This window comes from Ciconia boyciana, chromosome 13, assembly GCF_034638445.1.
Source record: "Ciconia boyciana chromosome 13, ASM3463844v1, whole genome shotgun sequence".
Lineage (NCBI taxonomy): Eukaryota > Metazoa > Chordata > Aves > Ciconiiformes > Ciconiidae > Ciconia > Ciconia boyciana.
The window spans coordinates 4204571-4225417 of NC_132946.1; the positions used below are offsets into that span (position 1 = coordinate 4204571).

Here is a 20847-nt window from a genome sequence, read left to right on the forward strand (position 1 = left end):
AAAGGACAGGCTGTGGTTGTAAGACAGAGCTCCGGGAAAGAGCAGGGAGGGAAAATGCCATGCCCCTTCTACCTGGAAGCTTTTGAGCTCATGTCTGAATCACTTCTCCATTCAGTAGAGCATCTCCATGCTTCAAGACACTTCCAGCATCTCTCCCCCTCCTTCCCTGCCTTTCTCAGCTTCCTTGGAGTTCAGAGGGTATTGAGATGTCCTGGAGGTGAAAGAGAAGGTGCCCCCCACTAGAGATGGTAAGAAATGCTCTCCTGCCCCAATCAATAGGCTCATTCCTGAGGAGAGGCTCCCGAGCCAAGCAGACACCACGTGTTTGGGAGAGCTGTCAGCAGGAATGAAAGGAAGGGAGAGAAGGAAGAGGCACGTGTTGTACCCGCTGGCGCTGACTAAACCCTGAGGCTTTGTTTGTTTGGTCTCTCCAGCCCTCATAAAAGTCAAATGAGCTTTTTAGCTCAGAGCCTGTGGGGGAATGGAGAGGGCTGGGATAAGTGCAGCAGCGTGGGCCATCACCTCCTGCATCTCCCCATCTGGGGGGCCCAAGGGAGCCCTTTCAAGTCCTTTGGTCTTACAGGAATACCTTGGTCTGGAGCTCCTTCTCCTGCAAGTTTCTTCTTCTAGGAGCAATTCAGTAAGGCCATACAAAAGGTGGCCAAAACCTAAATGTCCCAGGAGGTTGCGGAGAGTGCTGAACTTCTGAAGGGCTCAGCTTGAAACTGAGCAGGGACCAAGAATCGACAGAGAGAGGAAGGCAGGCTCACCAGGTCCTTTCATCTCACCCTTCCCTCCACCTCCCCACTGAGATGTCAGGCGGGACCAAAGGGCTGCCCAAGATGAGGAGCATTTCAGAGCGACGAGGCAGAGAGCACAAATGCTCCCAAACCCCGTTCCTCCAGCCTGGGAACTACCACGGTAGCAGCCAAAGTAGCAGTTTCCCCGGTCAGGAGGAAGGGAAGGAGTGAGGAGCGCTTAGCAGGGAAGTGTAAAGGGAAATCCTATTTCACAAGGGCCCACTGAGTCCTGCTTGTACCAAGTGACAGACCTGACAGCAGTGTTTAGTGACAAAATACAAACAGTGTCTGGCGGGTACAAAACAACAGCGGGGACTCAGCGATCTCTGCCCCAGCGGGTATTTCGATGCTGAGAGACAGTTCCCAGGTAACACGTGGGGCTTTTTATTTGAAAACTGCTCCTTTTATTATTATCTTTCCTCCCACTGCAAAAGGCAAAGAGAAAAGAGACAGGGAGAGGGAGAGTCGTTTGACAAGCTGAAAACTTTTATGGGGGAAAAAAATTAATAAGTGGGAAAAAAATGAATAAGTGGGGGGGGAGAATTAAAAGTACAAGTCACTTTGTAAAGAAGGAAAAACAAAGTCAAAAGGCTCAGGGCTGAGTCAGTGTGTTGCAGGGTTCGTGAGGGAGACTCTCACTTTTGGAAAGCAGTAATCCAAAGAGCTCTGTGCGTGTGTGTAAAGTTATTGACTGACTGCATTACATCCACTTATCCCCCATTAAGCAGCAGGCTTCAGTTTGATCCCAAACAGCAAGGAATTGGAGTAACTCTACCCTGCGTTTCTAGAAAGGTTTCCATCTCCGAGGAATCCAAAGTGCTTCAGCAGCCCTCCGGGGAATGCAGGACTGACATCCAGACGCTTCTGGGGTGGAGGCTGGCAGTGGGACAGGCTGCTGTGTACAGCGGTGATGGGAGGGAAACCCTTGTACTTCTGTAAAAAGCTATAGGATCTCTATTATGCAAGCAGAGTAGAAAAGGGTTAGCTTCCAAGGACAAAGAATATAATTAGCCTATCTCAGAACAAGTAGCGATTCCTCCTCTGCTAAGCTTCTCCCAGTTCAGCTTCAAACAAATCATCTCTCCTCTCTGCTCTGCTGCCTGTGTCTCTGCATACAAGAACCAGACAAGTCTTAAAGTCTGGAAGGGACAAGCAGCTATAGGTCTCCATATAGTTACAGAAAATTTTCAGTGGTAGAGCTGACTTAGAAAGTTTTTGTTCCTTTCTGCCCCCACTTCAGTTTTCCACCCCCTCAGCTGTACTGATGCAAGTGCTTGTGGATCTGTGGGGAAATCAGACCACAGAAATGATCTATTTTTTTAAAAAAAAATCCTTCTTTGTTTTTTTTAAGACACATTCACTTGCATCACTTCAGCAGAACAGGTTCCTTGCAGCCCCCAGTCTCAGAGCAGTACAAAGTTTGATGAAGAGGTGGGAAGAAGCTCCCAGGGGTGAGAGGGAAGGGAAGGGGACCTCAGGGTCCCTCCACCAGCTCCCACTAGCCCGAGGTCCTCTACTACAGAGCCACCGTGATCCATTACCCTGCTGACCCTTGCAGCTCTGCCAAGACAGCTCCATCCAGATGTCCCTGCAGCTGGCACAGGGGGACACTTACTCTCTCTTGTTTCAAAGATGCTTTGCTTTGTGTCTCTAGCTTCACTGCCATGCCCCAGCTGACTACCAGTACGGCAAAGCCGCTTTGTAACAGATGCTGCTGAAACTACAGCTTGTCATGGAGCTAAAGAACGGGGCAGCTCTAAAGGAAGAGGAAGATGCAGCTCTCTCCAGGGGAAACTGAGTCAACTGAAAGTGCAGGGTTTCCAGGTCATCCTAGACCTCTAGGGCAGAACTGGGGAAAGACCTTGAAGAAATGGATGAAATCAGAGCATTTAACCACTGCTGTGATGGTAGCCATGGAGGTCCCAGCACCTGCACAGTTTATGCCTTAGCTGCCTCCTCTCACAATATAGCTGGGAGACTTCACTTCTGCTGCAACATATAGCAGTGGTCCTCGACTACATTGCTTCTGTCCTGCACTACTCCCCGTGTCCTCCAGATGGGAGCTGGGGATGATTAGGTTTGTTGCCTTGAAAATAGCTGGTGTCCCAATGCCAACTAGCCAAACAGGGAGCTGTCAAACTTCCCTGTACACCCCCCTGCACTCTCCAGACAGTGCATCTGAGAGGCACCTTGTTTATGGGCTTGACACTGGGTATGACTTAACCAGCTTTGACAGGGGTGATCCTATTTATAGGAGGAACTCCTAATGCCTCTCATTCAACGTCATTTTTGGGAAAAAGTAAAAAATGAAACAGAAATGACCCCTGAGTTTCTACATTCAGTAATGGAAATTTCAGCTGCTGACCTGGCCAGGATGGGCAGCATTGAGCCAGTTTCCTCAAGGTCACCCAGAAGTTCACATCACAGTCCAACTTCCCCTCTTTGAATGTCCTTCCCTTCTTGGCTTGGCACTCCTGATACATTTCAAGTCTGGAACCCGTGAATTTTGGAGCCTCCCAGAAGTTCAGCCCCAGCTCATCTCAGTCCCTAAGGATGGGCATGTGAGGAGCTGAAGGAGAGGGGCTACTGTCATAGATTACCACTCAGGAGTTGCACAAATGCTTTGCTAAACACCCCTGAACACAGGTCAAGCGGAGGAACATCCAACCAACTACCTTTATTCCCCCATACACACCAAAGACTTCAGCAGAGATCTGCAAACGAGTCTTTTTTTTTCCTGTGGGTTTTCCTAGCATCTGAAAGGATGGCTGGCCACTCAGCTGGCCACCAGTGCTAGCCCTTTCAAAGGCCTACGGTCAACTCCTGCCTCACAGGACAGCATCCAGAACCCACCGAAGGTGCATTGCTCTGTGCTGAGCCGTGCCAGGAGACAGCACGCGTGCAAGGCATCTTGAGCTCCAGGCGGCTAGGATGAGTCAGAGCCAGTCGCCTTTTTCCCTGCGGTGCAATTGTATCAGGCCCTGACAGCATCAGCTGGCTTTTATCACTGCTCCACATCAGAGCTGTCAGTCCTGAAGACAATGGAAGGTGTGTGGAGGGGGAGGAATTGAGCATCTCTGTGCTCCGATGGCTTCCCAGAATGATGCCAAAGTGGCGAGCAAAGAGTTTTTGATTAGCAGCCTGCTGCCACAAGAGGATTAGCGAGGACGTCAGTGACTGTGGCAGCACTGAAATTAAAAAGCAATACTTCTTGAGCTTCCTCTGCTACCGTTTTGTGGGGAAGAGCTTGACTGATGGTGATGAGAGTTCTGGAGGGCACGTAGCCACTGGAAGTTTCACCCATGCTCGTGGCCCCATGGATGGAGAGCATCTGCCTTCAGATCTACTGGCTCCAGTGGGGTCTGCAAAGGATTCGGGTCACCTCCTCAGCGCAAACTCATCTTCCCCTGCACGTAACTTCTCAAACTCACATGTTGCTGTGGCAGTGACAAAGAAAGAGAAGGAAAAGAGAGTTGAAAAGCAAGGTCCAGGGGCATTTAGTGAGCAAACAGAAAGCCTCAAGTGAATGAAAAGATCAAATCTTGCCAGCTGAGCTCTCTGCTGAGGGGGGCGAGCGTTTGTGCCTCCTTCAGGCATATCACGGAGTCTCCTGTCCCCCAGGCTTGCTGGGAAGATCACCCACGTGGATTCTCAAACCGCCCCTTGTGTGCGTTGTCCTGTGCCTCTCCCTCGCGCTCGGGGGTAGCTTCCTGTGAACGCCCACGGAGTGATTTGTTCTCTCCCTGCACATCCCTGACGAGATGCCGATGGAAAGGCTGCCAGCAGCTAGGCAGCTGGTGGGCAATGCCCAGGGTCTATTTGGCCATCAGCTCTGCCTTGTTTCATTGCTTCTCAGCAGACTTGCACCTGCCTGTTGTCCCCATCTTGCACTTACACACTGAAGTCCCTCCAGCAGACAAATCAGCTTTTTATTCTATTTGTAAAGCACAGAACACAAGGACTTTGATGCCATCTAGATACTACATTTATCCTCCTAAAACCAGAGGTAGGGAAAGCATTGTTATGTTGATTATTTTCCAGATACAGAAGTTATGTTCAAGGCAGGGTAAGTGATTTGATAAAGGTCTCGGGAAATCCATGAACACTGTCAGAACAGGGTCCATTTCTCCTAGATCTCAAACCAATACCTGAAGCATGAGTCCATCCTCCCCTTCAGAAAGGACTTAGAACAAGTCTGTTTCCCTAAAGCGCTGAGGCATTATGTAAAATAAATTGGCTTGGTCTGTGCAGGGCCAGGTACAATGGGTTTCTAAATTAAACCCTTCTAAATGGAAATGGTAAGACAGGTGTGAGAGAAGATACCTACAGGCTGGAAAGCTTAATCAGAAATGAAAGTTGCTGAATGGGCCAGACACAGTCATTTTAGCAAGAATCGCATGGTGTTGCTGCAAAACAGCAACAAAATGGCGGTGGTTTTAACAATCCCAGGCAACCCGCTCTGCCCACATTACAGAAGTACTCAGGCACTGTGTCACTATGTTCCTGTGGGCTGCTGCAGTGACAGAAGCGGCCAACGGTCCTAGGGCCCTGTATGGTCCTGACCCATGGCTTTCCATCCAGTTCCCACAGGTAAAATGCCCTGTGATGGTTGAGTGGCATTTAATCTCCACAGTATTCCTCTAGAAGTGACACATGGGGGAAAGAACACATTCAGCATCAGGACAAAAGCTTCAAAATAAGCAGAAAGAGAGGAAGTTTAAAAATTAATCAGAATTCGAAGTGCTGTCAAGTTTCGCCTCCTCCCTCCCTATGCGGACACACAGCCATCACCAAAGATTAGAACTGATCGACTGACCAGGTCAGGGCAGAGAAAATGTGATAATAATGCAGTTTTACAGTAATCGGCACAGAGTAAGAAAAATCATAGTGCCCAGCATCCTGTGGAATGAACAGGTACCATATATTCATCATGTGCTGTGCTGGGACCAGGCTAGCTGAACGTAAGGTCTCAAGCACAGGACAGTCAGAATACAGGTTTGACTCCCCTTGATAGGACCACGCAAAGCCAAACCTGACCAGCTTTCAGAGCATGGCGTTAGACTCTCCTAGAAGACAATTTACAGATCTTTTCCTCCACCCCCCTTCCGCTGTAGCTAGTTCCTGTTCCCTTGCTAAGAAAAGTTTGGTTGTCTTCTCCTTTTTCTGGCTGAATCTTTCCACAGCAGTTAGCTGCCATGGTGATAGAAGTTACAGAAATTAGTAAGAAGAAGAGTCATAATTAACAATTGACTGACAGTCCCATCTGACCTGAGACAGTAGCTGAAAGCTGCCTCCCACTTCAATCTGCTTGCCACAAAACAGCCAGGAACATGCATATTTGCTAGCCAAGGTGGTTTGGCTATTTGGCTACGTTCCTTCAGTGGCTGTCCTCAGCTGATTTGGTGCTCAGAGCATCAGTGAGGATGTGTCACCATTGCCCTCTTCTGGATTGTCAACCAGGTCTGCTCCAAAGCTTGGGAGATGTCACCGTCTAGTGATGGCAGCATGTGCTGACTCCAAGGGGACTGTTTCGTAGGTGACCACTGGTACCTCATGCAGGTGCTTTGCACTATTTCATTCAAAGACCTTCAAGTTCTTCCACATTTCTCCTTCCAGCATGGTGACTACACTGCAGTGCAGATTTACAGCAGATAGTGGATTCAAATGTATAGAGAAAGTAGACAACCTTTACCTCTAAATATATGGCCAATTCAAGATCTTTATGAATGTGTACCACTGCTAGCCAAAAGGTTGGTGGTTCAAAACCTCCTGGGAACAGGGGGATTTCAGGTTCAAATGAAAGGAGATGTGTGGTTAAGCTGAGGAACTCCTTGCCACAGGATGCTGAAAAGGCTAAAAATGTATATGAACATTTTCTTGGGGAGTCTCTGGAAAAGTTTGTGGAAGAGAAATCCACTGAGGGTTACTAATTACATAGAACTTCTAACCATTTATATAAGTTATATTTCCAAATGAAATACATATTTATGGAAGAAAAGTCTTCCTAGTCCTTCCTAGGCACCCTCTTTGGGGCTATATATAAGACAGGATACTGAATCAGCCCTTTGCTGACCCAGTATAAGCACATTTCTCTTGTTATGAATATGGAAAAGCACACAGATCTAATCAGGGGTTAGGCCCTCAGCTTCTGCCTCAAGGTTTTATTCAGCTTGAGGCAGGCGGGGACTCAGTAATTGCTTAGTGACACACTTGGGGCCTGGCCCACCATCAAGCTCTTGAGATCTGGTGTTTTTGTAATGCACAAAATTATGCAGAAACTGCACTGTTTTATATGGGGAAGAAAATTAGCTAGACTCAATGAAGCACATTACTTATGGATTGAGCAAGGCAATTTTTCACACTCAGCTGGAAAGTATTTCTCCACTTGTCTGTTTGCTGGAGTACGTGCAATATGGTAACAAGGAGCACCAAACCTAACTGACACTGGAAATTATGGGACTGTTGTCAGCATCCAAGGACTGAAAATAGGCAGAAAATAGGAAACTGGTGAGGAGTTTCAGCAGCTTGATCCAGCTCCGTAATGGACTTTAGCATCAAGAGCAGGTTGATGACAGCTGTTAATCCCTTCCAGCACAACCCAGCCTTCCTCTCAGCTCTGCCTGTGTTCCCTACTGTTTGAATAATGTATCTCCCAAACAGGGAAAAAATGGGAGTGGGCACCTCGCCTTTCACCCAGCATGGGGGAAAGGAAAGATGGGGGGAATGGTGAGCCCCTGACAGCAGGGGAGAAGTAGAGAGAATGATGGGTGAGAGAGGCAGGGGATGGATGGAGTGTCTGGCACATAGAAGGAGAATGGTGGATCCTGGAGGAATGGGGACTAGTGGGGACATAGTAGGAGGGCACATATACACCTGAGCCAAGGATATAGGGGAAAGGATGGCACACAGACCTGTTGGTTCAAGGGATGGATCAGAGGGATGTAGGGTGTGTCTGATATTGATCTGGCAGACTGGGACTATCCAGAAAGGTAAGAATGGAAAGCAAAGTACCCCTAGTCCAATGCAGTCAGCCCCAGCATGGAGCCCTAAGTCTGAACAGTGGGCCAGAAGGGGAAAACCCACAGCTGGGGCATATCAACATCATCTCCAATGGGTCTCTGCCAAATGAAGACCCAGACACTGTACTGCAGAGGTCTAGAGAAGAACATGTGAGACGGAGCTGTTATCTGTCATTTTTCAACAGTGATAAATGGGATACAGTACAAGTAGCGCACAACACACATAAAAGATCCTCTTTAGGATCTGGATGATAGAGTGCCTGGCAGATAGATCAGGGACTAAAAGTCAGGATTCCTGACCCCTGTTTAAACTTTGGCACTTGAAAATTTACATTGGACAAAAGACACACTCTGCTCCAGTTCCCTGCTTTCCAGAAATGACTGCAGTCATTGCCTGCCCTAGCGAAACAGCATTCTCCATTCATGTTTGGGGAGCTCCTGGATAGCAGAAACTGTGCAAGTGCAAAGCATTATCTCTTCAGCATCCTGCAAGAGCATACCAGCAACATTTAACCTCCCCTCAAATCCGGTGGCAGGTCACAGCAATTGGCGGGTCTCGCATGTGTGTGACTGTGAGTCACCCAGTATTACTGATCTTCGTATTAATCTATTGTTGTAAATGACTTGGAGCTGCCTACAGACAATCCTTCAGAATACGGAACAATGGAGAACCTGCACATCTGAAGAAAGCCTCCTCTGCATGGCAACTTATTGCCATCGTAACCAGCATAAACAAGAGCAATTAAGACAATTTCAGAGCATCACCTCCTCCCTCTGGGGTCTTAATGAGAGCACGCTTAGAAGGGGGCTGGAGCAGAAGCAAGCAAGGACTGGGAGTTAACTTGTGTGGGAAAAGAAGGGTAGGAGAGTTTTAAATTCAGAGGGTTGCTTCCTCTCCACCCCATAACGTAATGCAAAGGGCAAGGAGGGAGAGCGATTCAATCAACTCTGTGGTAGATAGGAAAGGCTCAGAGAAGAAGAGCTTTTCTGCTGCCTAACCCTCACACCAGGTGTCAGGACACTGCAGAAGTTTTTGCTGACATACCCAGGTAACCAGAAGTAGCTAGAATGGGTGAGTGAAACGGGCATCACTCAGAAGTATAACAGGGTTCAGAGCCATAGCTCTTGGTAGAAAACAGGGTTGGATTGGATCGATGGCCTTTTAGAAGCAAAGTGTTAAGGAAGAAGCTCTTCTAAAGATGATGATTATCTATCCCAGAAAATAAAGATAAGCCTCAACACGGTGCTGTTGGATTAGTATATAGGTTGTTTGCACACGCTCCTTAAAGCTTTCCTATATGCTAGTGATCTACGAGCACTCAGATGACTGAAAAGCTGTTTGTGGGTGGCTATGCAGTGAGGAGAGAAAGAAAATTGGGAAGCTCTCCTATGAGGAAACTGCCAGGAAATAAGAGCTTACGTATTAGAGGGACTGACCTGTATAAATACTCCAGGGAAGGAAGGGAGACAGCTCCTATCAGCTTGGTGATAACACCTCTTCTTTTGGCAATCTGGCCCCTTGGCGATGGAGAAGAAATGGATGGGGCTACAGAGCAGAGCTTTTGTTAAGGTTTTCATATGATCTGCAGGAACTATATGATTTTCAGTCGACTCCTCAGATTTAAGGCAGAAGTCAGAAACTAGGTTCCTGCATTGTCACAGTGTATAAATAGCCCTGATGGAAGCATAACAGGAGCTCAGTTAGGTTCTACCCAGTACAGCAAATGATGTATCATAGACTCAAATATTTTTATAAAAAAGCCATAGGATTTTATCCAGCTACTCTTGCAACAAGCTCACTAGCTTCTGTTTAATGTGTGTGTAATGACAGCTGCCCATGCTTCAGGTGGATCACAAAACTCACCCTAGAGCCAAAATGGTTCTTTCCATTCTCTGGAGAGACAATCTTTTCCTTTTAACTTGAAATTTGCTATCACAGATTTGATTGTCTGCTTAAAAAAAAAGGAAGAAAAGTGGCACATTAACTTGCAGAGAGAAGAGAGGAGCTAAATCTGAGACCTCTTATCTGAATCTTCTCGATGCCTAAGTGCTGGATAATTGGAATTGCTGTCTGAGCCATAAACACTGTTTTGCTCAGATGTTGCTAGCTTCATATGGTCTTCTCCTTTCTGCTTTTCTAGCACAGCAAAACCCTGGTTCTAGGATCTCAGAAGATACATGAAATCTGACCTTCAATGGAGGGAGATCCTACAGAACCTTCCTATAAGCCAGCAGGAGATAAGTGCTTTGCAAAATGAGAAACCCACTCTATCTGGAGTCAGGAGCTGTTCGGAAGCAAAGCATCACTCAGCCAAGCCACGTGGACCAACTTTCCCTTAGCTAAGACTTTTGACAACCATAGTTCAAACCCTCCCAGCCAAAGGACTTCCTATCATCAGGTGGGTCTTTAGGAGGTATGTGTGAAACAGTCATGTTGTTCTTAATAGCAGTTTAGGAAACTGGGGCTATCTGCTGTGGTCCTCCTTGTCTTGTGCTGGTTCTGCATGCATCAGATTGGCTGGGTGTGCAGAGCTCGGGTCCACCTGCAAAAATATATATGACTGTATAAAGAGGAATAGCTATTAGTGGTTGCTGATATTCAAGACAAGACAGCTTTCCCCACGGGTATCTTGTTTAGGTACTGCCTGGAGGGGAACTAGTGAGCACTCAGCAATTCTGAACATCAGCTTACATATTTAGGAACCTCACGTCAAATGCCTTCTAAAAAATAGCAAAAAGGCCATTTGACACAGAAAAATGAGATGTGAACAGCTGAATCTGTTCTCTACCACTGACTCACCAAGGGACATGGAGTAAGTCACCTTATTTCTCCATGATTCAAATAGTCCTTTGTAAAATGAGGCCAACAGAAAAGCAGGTACAGCATTTTCTGTAGTGCCCTGGTTTGTACCTGCTGATGGGTGTGTCTGGGTGGTCTGGGTTGCACAGGAGTTTTCAGTTCAGAAGAAAGGCCTGTGGAGAGACATCAGTGTTTGTTAACTCATGCTTTATAATGTTCTGACATCTGGAAGGGCAGAGCAGAATCATTATTGTTAGGATGATGACCACTGTTTCCCTTATTAAGAGGAAATTAAAAATAGGAAGTAGTTATAATTATCATTTTGGACACCATTCCAGTGGCATCATTCTCAACACGCTGTCGGGATTATAATGTAATAGCAAAGTGAATGTCATCCTACAAGTCCTTTTTTCACTGCAGCACAAGTGTGAGCCAGTAAGATCCCTGCTATCTCCTTCCCCGACATCCAGCCGTGCATTTCCCAATATGGCTAGCTCCCTCTTTCTGAGGTCCATTGTAACATTAACAAAAGCAGCCAAGTGGTATTGTTAACATCCAAATGATGGAAGGGGACACAGAAAAAAAAAACCCCAGCATCTCTAGAGATGAAAACAATCATCTTGCACCATTTCGGAGGGGAAGAGAAGAATTTTCCAGATAAAGATTTATCACCGTTCCCATCACCTGCTCTAAGGCGAAGTGCTGTTGCCCGTTCCAAGCTCACCGCTTATGTTCACTGATCCATGCAAGGAAGAGAGAACCCGCCTTTGGAAACTGCTAACCTTTTTCTGCATGGAAAACCAAATGAACGCACTTTGTTTGGGATAGGCTTGCGCTGGGATTCATAATAAGCCATCGTCAACGTGACAGACCTTGTTATTGACTTGGAGCCAAATCTTGAGGTCCTTGCCTGAAGGATCAGAAGGATTTGACCCCAGAACTGTTATTAGCCTTGACATCACCAGCTCCTGACATGGGATAGTTTTCCAGTGAACTTGCTTGAGAATGTTTAGAAATGTCAAGTGGCTGAGCCACGAGGACACAAGAACGAGAAGGTGTCAAATTCGCCCAATTGAACGGGAGAATTTCAGTCCTCCCCCTTGCTCTCGTTGGCGATGGCAGCGCTGCTGACAATGTATGTCAGAGTTACACTGCATTATCAGTCCTCCTCTCAGCCCAGGCATCCTTTGTCAGCACAGTCAATGTGTGAGATCCCTGCTAAGTGAGAGCAATGGGATCCCTACATAGACTCAGAGACCCGCAAGAGCACTTTTTCAGCACCAATTGTATTGTGGTGGATGGGGCTTGTACCAAACCTGTTTAAGCAGAGGATGGACACTGTGTAAGCTGTACATGAGCCTACAAGTTCTGGTTGTGGTGTGGTAGTATTTTCCTGAAGGGTACCTGGTGTCACGTCACACCAACTGACAGCTTTGAGCGTGGGGAAGGAGAAGGGCAGAGAAGACTAAGGAAGCCAGATAGCTGTAGGCACTGATGTACAGCTCTTGAGGTGCAGCAATCCCCATACGTTTACTCTTACTTCATAGAGGCAAGACTTCTGTGTTTGAACTCTAGCGGAGGAAAGGCTGTGTGTTCATTAGAACGTCTGGCCAAACTCTTTCTCCAAGCTGGGAACAGCTACTGCACTCTCTCTAATACTTGCAGAACAACTCAGCTCACCACGGTTTAAACCAAACTTCTCAACAACTTTTTCCATTCTCCATTGTCTTCACTGTGTTCAGTGCTGCCAACTTTCCTTGGATACATCCACAGCCTGAATTATACAGTAAATCTTACGGCTGTGCTCATGGATTCAAGCCACCATTCTGGTTACTGACACTAGTCAATGTCTAACAGGATCTATCATTCATGCCTCCAAAAGACTTATACCATCAAGATGCCATTATCGAGTGATACTCACATTGTTTCATGCAGCTAAAATCAGTTCCACTAACAAAAATGATAATGGGTCAGAATCTGTATCAATCATATATCCACCCATCTATCTTGCCATCTCTCCACAATTTCCTTAATCCTTGAGAGCACCACTTGCTAGTGTGCTGCAGGAACTCATCCAAAATGCTTTAAGATCCCTAAATTAATCATGGAGGATTCACCTTCCTTTCCATCAGGGAAAATAAAAGCTTGAAATTCAAGGGGAGGGCTGAAATCTACTCGGCTGATTGGCTAGAGGATGCCTTCTCGCCCACACGTCCTGCTCGGTAACATTTCCAAATATTTTTGAGCAAGCTGAAAACAATTGTGTTGGAGGGGCAGAGAGGGCCTGCTAATACCCTATCGGTTTCACATTCTTAGGAGAGTTCCCAGCCCACCGATGTGTCGTCCTATATCAGGCAATGAGCCTTCAGCTGGAAACTTTACCCTGGCTCTACCTATTGTCCAATGTTTTCCTTCCTGCCAGATGATTGGAATCGCACCAGTTGTTAATTTTACACCTGCTGTTTGTGAATATCCCTGGGTGACCTTTCCGACAACAGCTAGCACAGGGGATTTCTTGGTGGAGAGATGCACATACATGCATGCAGGAGCAGATAGAAAGGGAACAGGAAGGGGCCTCCCGATGAATGATGAGGGATTAAAATAGCTCTTGCTGGGGCCATAGTGGGATACTGGACAGCAGGAATGATGAAGCGGATGTTTAAAACAGAGTGAAGTGTTGATCTAAGCACAGAGGGCAAAATAGTGTTATCAGATCCCTTCCTCTTTCCAGCTCTCTCCTTGTGCCCAGTTGGCTGAGCAATGCCACCTCCAGAGCTTTTTACAAAAGAAGAATGTCTCCATGAGATGCTGAAGCCAAGGTCTGGAAAGTCAGAATATTTTTTTCATTTGGGAATCTGAAAGGAATATCTGCCCTATGGACCCATTCATCTCTTCCTTCCCTTGGTGTAACTGACCTTAACGCCATCTCTGGAAGGTATTAATCACCTCAAGAGGGATGTGTCAGTACAGCATGAACAGGAAAAGCCATTGGCTTCGCAGTCCTGAATTCTAGCTGGTCTGAGGAAGTCACAGGTGCTCAGATATCACTGTGACCAGCTTTAATAGTCAGATTAGCTTAAACAGATCTAGCCCACATTAGAACTGCTGCATTAAGAGCACTCTGGTTATTAAAAATGATTTATGGGGCCAGAGATGGATCAGAGGAGAAAGTTGCCATGGGCTGTAGCCAGGTCACCTCGACATTTCCTACAGCAAGCTGGTACTTGGCTGTAGAAAGTGGAGTTAATATAGGTGTAGGAGCAGGAGATAGTACATTTCCCTCTGAGGGCATACTGAATATTGGATAAATATCTCAACACAGTGGTGGATGTCTACTGAGTGGTAGCAGATGTTCGGGGACAGGCAAGCCTGACCCTTGTGGAGGAGAAATCACTGATGTGGGTATCAACACGATTCTGTGTGTACACTGCTCAGTCACAGGCCTCCATCCTTCCTGGCACAGCAGTGATCAGTGTGCCAAGCAATCCCTCTCCCAGAGATCTCAACTCAGCACAATACACCCTTTTACCAGAGAACGGCTCTGGCTCAAGAACTGATTCTGTTCAGAGATGACAGGGAAAATCTCGCTGTTTGCAAAACTCCTCTGCCCTCTAACCTGGCCAAGCACAACTCACATGGAAAAAGACTTCTCAGATCTGAACTGCAGGTCCAAACCAAGCTGGAAGAGCCTGGGGAAGCAGCCCCCAACTCCTGTAACTTGTCACAGTAACAGGATGAGGGGACCCCATGCTGTTCAAGATGCCATCTTGCATGTGAGGCTCTCACAGCATCTAAGGTAATGATCAACCCCACGATATCTTGTGCAAAATGGGAACTCTGAGAGTTGGCCACTTCCCAAACTGAAGAACAATATTCTGACAATCTAAACTCCCGCTGTAGTTTTTACCCCAGAAGACATTGCTCACCTCGTCTCCTGACCAACCGTGGAAGACAGGACTGTTTCTGCAGAAAGCCTGTCTGCAAGCGCCAGGTGAATAATCTCAACAGGCATGTGACATGCCTCTCAGAAGAAAGGATGTCTCTGACTAATCGTTTTGCTATGGTGTTCTTGTGATTCCTTCTTCTGAGACTTTCAGGCCAGCAAGCCACCGCTTTCTAAATACTCTTGGCCAGAAACTCACTCAAATGCATGGACAGCTGCAAACAGTATGATGCACCGTGGGCAGCATTGGAAGGGGTCTCTGTGTCATGTATCTCCAAACCCCTGGAAACCAGGGGAACAATAGTTGTTATCCCAAAAAAACAATCCCTCAGCTAAGTGAAACCCATCTTTGAAGATCAGGGATGGCAGATGAGCTTCTCTCTGCAGCCTCAGAGACATGCTAACAGCCATCTGCATCTCTGGATTCAGTTCTGTCCTTGGCCAACTCAGTTTAGAAAAGGTTTTGTTTTTCTTGGGCTGGTTTTGTTTACAGCCGCTTGACCGAGGCAGAGAGTTCACCAGCAGCTGAATGCAACCCAGGCTCTCTCAAGTGTAAGTTCTCCAGTGAAACATCTGGTTACAAGGCAAGGTCAAACGGGCCTGAAATGGGAGAGGGCCACAGGCTCTCTCCACAGAGATGCAGCCAGCTGGGAAAAGAACAGGCTTTTCTGGGTATGTTTGAGCATTTGGCTGGGAAAAGAAAAAAGAAAAAGAGAGAAAGAAACAGATACTGCAAAAAAGTCAGGGATCAAGAGGCTGGTTCTTTTATTGGCTAAAAATCAAGACCACCCTAGTTGCCACATGAATTGCTGAGTCTTATTTAGCAGGAATTCTAGTTGTTCCCAAATAGACAGAAGGTCTCTTCAAGTCCCTCATTTATACGTATTTACCAGTGTGTATATATGAATTTCTCTATTCCCCACTATCCTGGAATTACCTCAGATATATATCTCAGTCAGAAGACCTTCTTCCCACTCTGTTCTTTCTATTCTCTACCTCTTACAACTGCACTAGAGCTGGAAGGATAAAGACAGACCTGATCTCCAGCACACTGCAAACCTTGATCTCGTAAGTTCCTATAGGACAAGGACCACCCAGTTGCTCTGTGTTTGTACAGCACCTAGCACCACTGGTGCCCAAGTCAATGTCTGGTTGCAATAACGACACAAATAACATCATTGTTCTTGAATGGCGCGAGAGCTGCTGAGAACCAAAGAAACCATTCAGGAAGCCTAAAGAATAAATCTTTCCACGCAGCCCCAGGGAATGTTAGCAGCAATCTAACATTTAGGATTTCCTTGTTTTTAAAAAAAGCCTCATTCCTCTGAACAAGAATCAGGAGAACCCTCATGTGAACTGAATGACTAACCAAGCACAGAGAACACCTACCAAGAGAGAAAGCTTATCATGGAGACACAGCAGGAACTGTTTGGTGAAGTGGGATTGATTCATCGACTACCAAAAAATAGCAGAAAGGACTAAATTCACTTTATGGTGTTTCTACAGCATAAGCTGAGCAGCCATAATAACATTAATCCTTAGTACCTGATTTTCAGAGAGAAACAGGTGAAGAACAATTGTCTGAGCATGGGACCAAGCACTATTTCTGAGCTCTGATGCTTCCTCTTTAGGGAAGATGGGAAGATGCTTCCTCTTCCTTCCCTTTAGGGACCTTCACTAAATCTCTCAACCTTTTTGTGCTTGAGCATCCTTCTCTAAAAGGATAAGGACAATAGCAGTCACTCACCTACTTCACCAGGTAATGAATGATTCAGATAGCTCTCATCGACCTCTTCAAGTCCTATACACAATTTCTGATGTGTCATGCAGCAGTTTGCATCAGCCAGAAAGCTATCATCTCTTAATGGGACTGAGTTTCAAGGGTGACAGACAGGGCAAAGCCTGTGGAAGGACCTGGCCTCTGAAACTTTTTCCTCTGGCATCTCTGTCCAAGCTGGGACTGGTTTGCAGAAGGATCCACTTTCCTGTGGAGGGAAGTAGGGAGGGGGAACAGTTTGCGCTGAGTGTGTGACTGCCATTGCACTGTGTTGTGCTGGAATCTGGATGTCAGGGGCAGAAGCATCTTTTGAGGCACAGCACATCAGCTGCTGCCTTCATGCACCAGAAATAAAGGACTCCAAACCCGAACCTGGAAGCCAACCAAAATACCAGAAGACCGTCTTGCTTCTCATGTGCATAATCTGATGCCTAATTTGCACGCACCGCTTGTGTATCTTAATCCCAGCTTTCCAGAGGAGGCTGTCCCATCCGTGATCCCGTCAGCAGATGGACTACATCTGCCCAAATGAAAGCCACAGTTTTACCCTACTCAGATTTTTCCCGTGAAACTGCTGGATGCAGCTGTTATCCAGGCCCTTGCCTTATGCAGTCTTTGGTCTGAATGCAGAGATTTTCTTTCACAAGCTCGTTACCATTTCAGTCGCCCTGCAGGCTGCCTGGACATGAGCAAGCTCTGATCTGGGAGTCACTGTGCTCCAAAGAACACAATCAGCACTTTCCGAGCACACGTACCGGGTAATGTTTGCCTGGCTTGGAGCACAGATCCTGTGCAAAACCCTACACAGACTAGCCAGTTATTAATAACAGTCTATAAGGGGCACATCTGGATTGGGACTTTACTCAGACATGTTTGAGAGTGCAAATGCAAGCCATTTCTCACTTGAACACAAACCTCACCTTCAAAAACTTCTTTGCAAAAAGCCAACCACGTGACTTTGCAATTTTTTGCACCCCTCATCCTGTAGGTAGGATCCAATGAAGAGAGATGTTTGCTCTGACCCTCTGGTATCTGCAAATAGTATTGGAGGGATGAAAAGGAACCTGGTCCCATGCTTTTCCCAGAAAGTCTGGGGGACAACCCAAGACCCATATTCCATCTCCTAAATAACAAGCAATAACAAGAACACAGAGAATCCTGTGTACACAGGAACACAGAGAAGAACACAGAGAACACCCTTATTCCTGAATTAGTGCCTCCCAAAACTGAGCCAGTGGCATTAGGAAAAGGTTTATTTGCAAGCCCACAGACTTAGAGTTACTAGGAGAAACTGAATAATTGAAGGGTAGGTAAATCTGATTTAGAGCACTAAGTTGGAGCACATGTTGGAACCCATTGTAGAAACTGGGCTTGAGAGGCAACATAGTAAAATGCTGATTCATCCTCATCCCTTTCCTTCTCTTCTGTCTTTTGTCTCACAATGGGGAAGAGTCCCTCTAGAAAATCTCATCTTGTATCTTTCGGCTGTTATAAAGTAACCTTTCAGCTGCCTACCCCAAACCTACATGTGAGTGCATTAAGAGCGGAGTTTTGTCATAACATAAAGGGTCAAACAGTTCCCCTCTCCCTCTATTTATTTACCTCCTGGTATGGGGATTCAGGTCATTCCCATCCTCTCCTGGGCAAAAGGGCTTCTTTGCTTGTTGAAGTTGTACCAAAGTAGCCAGCAAAGTTTGGCGAGGCTTCCCTTCTCTCTGCTGCCAGGAGGAAGTAAACCGCACTGACCGAGAAACTGTCTGGGACTTGGGCATTTTTCTTCCTCTCCCTTTAAGCAGAAGTGTTTTGATTACGCTAGTAAAACCAGTCATTTTGTCTGGCACTCTTTAACTTTGTTCTTGTTACTTGAAACATCCTTTCCTACATAACATTCACTACACCTGTCTCAGAACCTGCTACCTCCCTGTACCTAAGCAACAGAGACACTCCTGTGCAGTCGGATCTGGTATCAGCTGGGGAGCAGCAATGAACCCATCCATCCCCACTTCTCTGCAAAGAGCTCCTGCTGCCCTCTGGTCTTGGCAGGTGACATCCTCCAGCACTGCATCCCAGCTGGGAAAGGTCCCTGCCCCACTCCCCGTGGCTCTCATTTAGGAAGCACCATCCCTGAGCCCCTGAGCTGAGAACAGGGAGTCCTGTGGGTACACCTCCGTCGCCTGCCTGTACCAATGGTTTAAGGGTGCTGACTGAAAGCATCCGCTGCGGCTGGGCAGCTGTCCAAGCACGTTGAAGGCAAGCTCAGTTGCGCTTCCATGGGCTAGGATCACACTGCTGCATCGCCAACCCTGAGATTGCACTGGGCAAAATCCTGAACCAGGGAAACGGTCCTTAAGGCTTGTTCCCTCTCTAGTTATTCACAGCAGGGATAAGTAAGGCCTCATCTATAATCACCTAAAAACATCACGTGATTCATACTCTCACAGTACAACAGCTGAGCACGCTGCAGGATACACAGCAACATACATTGGTGATGCACCATTACACACTTTCCCATTGCAAGCCCTGTTGAAATGCTGCCATCAAATTATTTCAACTGATCAAAGTAGGAAAAAAATAGAATATTAAAGCCCCAGATAACAAATTAATAAGAATAAAAGCATGTAGGTGAGAATTAAGAAGGCATTAACATTCTGATGGCATCTGCTGCCTAAATTAAACTACAGGGAAAAAAATGAGTTCAGCTGACGCTCAGGATCAGGACAAATAGTTCTCAAATGGAAATTACAGTTTTGAAAATTATGCACCAAAAAAGGATCCAATTTAGGACATTTCTGATTTGTGAAGTTCTTTCTCCAGGTGGGGATCTCAGGCTTGACTGGAGGGCTGGCAACATGACTGGCAAGATGCTGGAGTTGCTCAGTGCCTGCATCCCGCAGCAGGACCACACTGGCCCATAGCCGAGCAGGGCCAGTGTCTTGTCACCTCTCTGGTCCCTCTGGGGCTCTGTCCCCTTTTGGAACTGGACCATATGGATATGGTGTGTAAAGTGTGTTTCATTCATGCAGACACCAACATGGAAAAGGAGGAGGAATTAGGCCTGGATTTTCAAAGGAGGTCAGTGTTAAATTATGTGGATAACTGCATCCGTAATTTACATGAGCAGTTACTGTGACAACTAATAGTGAACGTCATAAGTAGCCAGTTGAGCATGTAATGACCTGAGTTATATGCACCATCATGTCTCTTTGGCACACCAAATTAGGTGTGCATACACATTTTGCATGCCCCAAAGGACTTCTACCTCAGCAAAGAGCCTTAATTTCACAGCACAAGCCTGATCTCAGCAGCCTAGCACAGCACAGACAGTTTATGCAATGCAAAGAGCTGGCACAAACTCCATGGCCCAGGTCGGAATGGATCCTCAGACAGCTAATTAATTTTTACTGCTCCTTTGTGAACTGTAAATTACCCTTCATTTCCTAGATTTCTGTCCCATTTTTCGCCTGCCTTTCTCTAGTGAAGCAGTAAAAAGGGAAAAGTGCCAATAATGGGCTCTCGTTGCGATAAAAGCAGCCACGACTCGCTCGTACTTTGAACAATGCTCTGCTTATGACCAGAATACAAAGGCAATTGGGTTTCAAGAAACTGTCTAGAGATAACGACTTTTCCTGGAGATGGGAGGATATGAGGAATATTTTAAAAAAACAGGGGCAGGGGTGAGTGTCTGTTTTTGCAGGACAAACACAACAAGTTCCTCGCTTGCAGAGGGTTAAAAACAAGATAAATAATCTTCACTTAGAGACCAAGTTCATCAGTATTGCCTGCACAAGAGCAGAGGGAAACTGCTTACAATGCTGAACCGCTAACAGCCTCCCCTTCTCACTCAGACAGGAAAGAAGAGCCTCTCTCCGAGAAAGAGTGACCTTCAGACCACACACACACACCAGAGTCTTTAGAGAGCAGCCCCCGAGCAAATGGTGCCAGAGCAAGGATGGGCGGCTTTTTTTCAGTACTGCCGTGACCCTGTTCAAAGACTAAAGCTGCAGATTCTGTTGAATCCAGATAGCAACATACTGCCAAGGAAAGACCTACTAGTATATACAAACCTGCCAAGACATGGTTCCAGTGTATATCCTTTGCTGATGCCACTGTTATCCAAACCTGTTACCTTCAGCCACACACCTATCAGAAGCAGAAGTAGCTGTAGGGAAGAGATCGTAACACACCTGAGATGAACTTTGCACAGGCTCTGCTGAAATTCAGGACAGCTTCAGCATGGTGAGAATCACTTCACCCTTGTGTCAGGACACCAGTATTTGCATTAAATCTGTGAATAACAAAAAGGTATTACTGGAATTTTCATGTGGTTGCATCTACCAAATGCCCCTTGAAAGGCCACGGCCACAAGAACATACAGAAGATCTCTGGGTCCATGCTGTTGGGATGCTGCAGGAATGAGAACACAGCATTGCTGGGGTGCCTTTATGGGGCCTTCAGCATATTAGATACTTACATTGCAAAACACCACATTCCTCAGCTCTGACGGAGCC

General features: G+C 46.5%; 1 long non-coding RNA gene across 3 annotated transcripts; it reads right to left on the reverse strand.

The window, feature by feature from the left end:
• Positions 1 to 1203: 1203 nt before the first annotated feature.
• Positions 1204 to 20596, reverse strand: LOC140659058 (uncharacterized). Of its 3 annotated transcripts, XR_012044978.1 has the most exons (5): positions 20524 to 20596; positions 10731 to 10792; positions 9257 to 10362; positions 3166 to 4237; positions 1204 to 1754 (listed from the first exon to the last, which is right to left on the reverse strand). It is a non-coding gene; the product is annotated as an uncharacterized lncRNA (long non-coding RNA). The 3 variants fall into 3 exon arrangements; XR_012044976.1 differs by having other exon boundaries at positions 1204 to 4237; XR_012044977.1 differs by having other exon boundaries at positions 1204 to 4237; positions 20404 to 20528.
• Between the last annotated feature and the right edge of the window lie 251 nt (positions 20597 to 20847).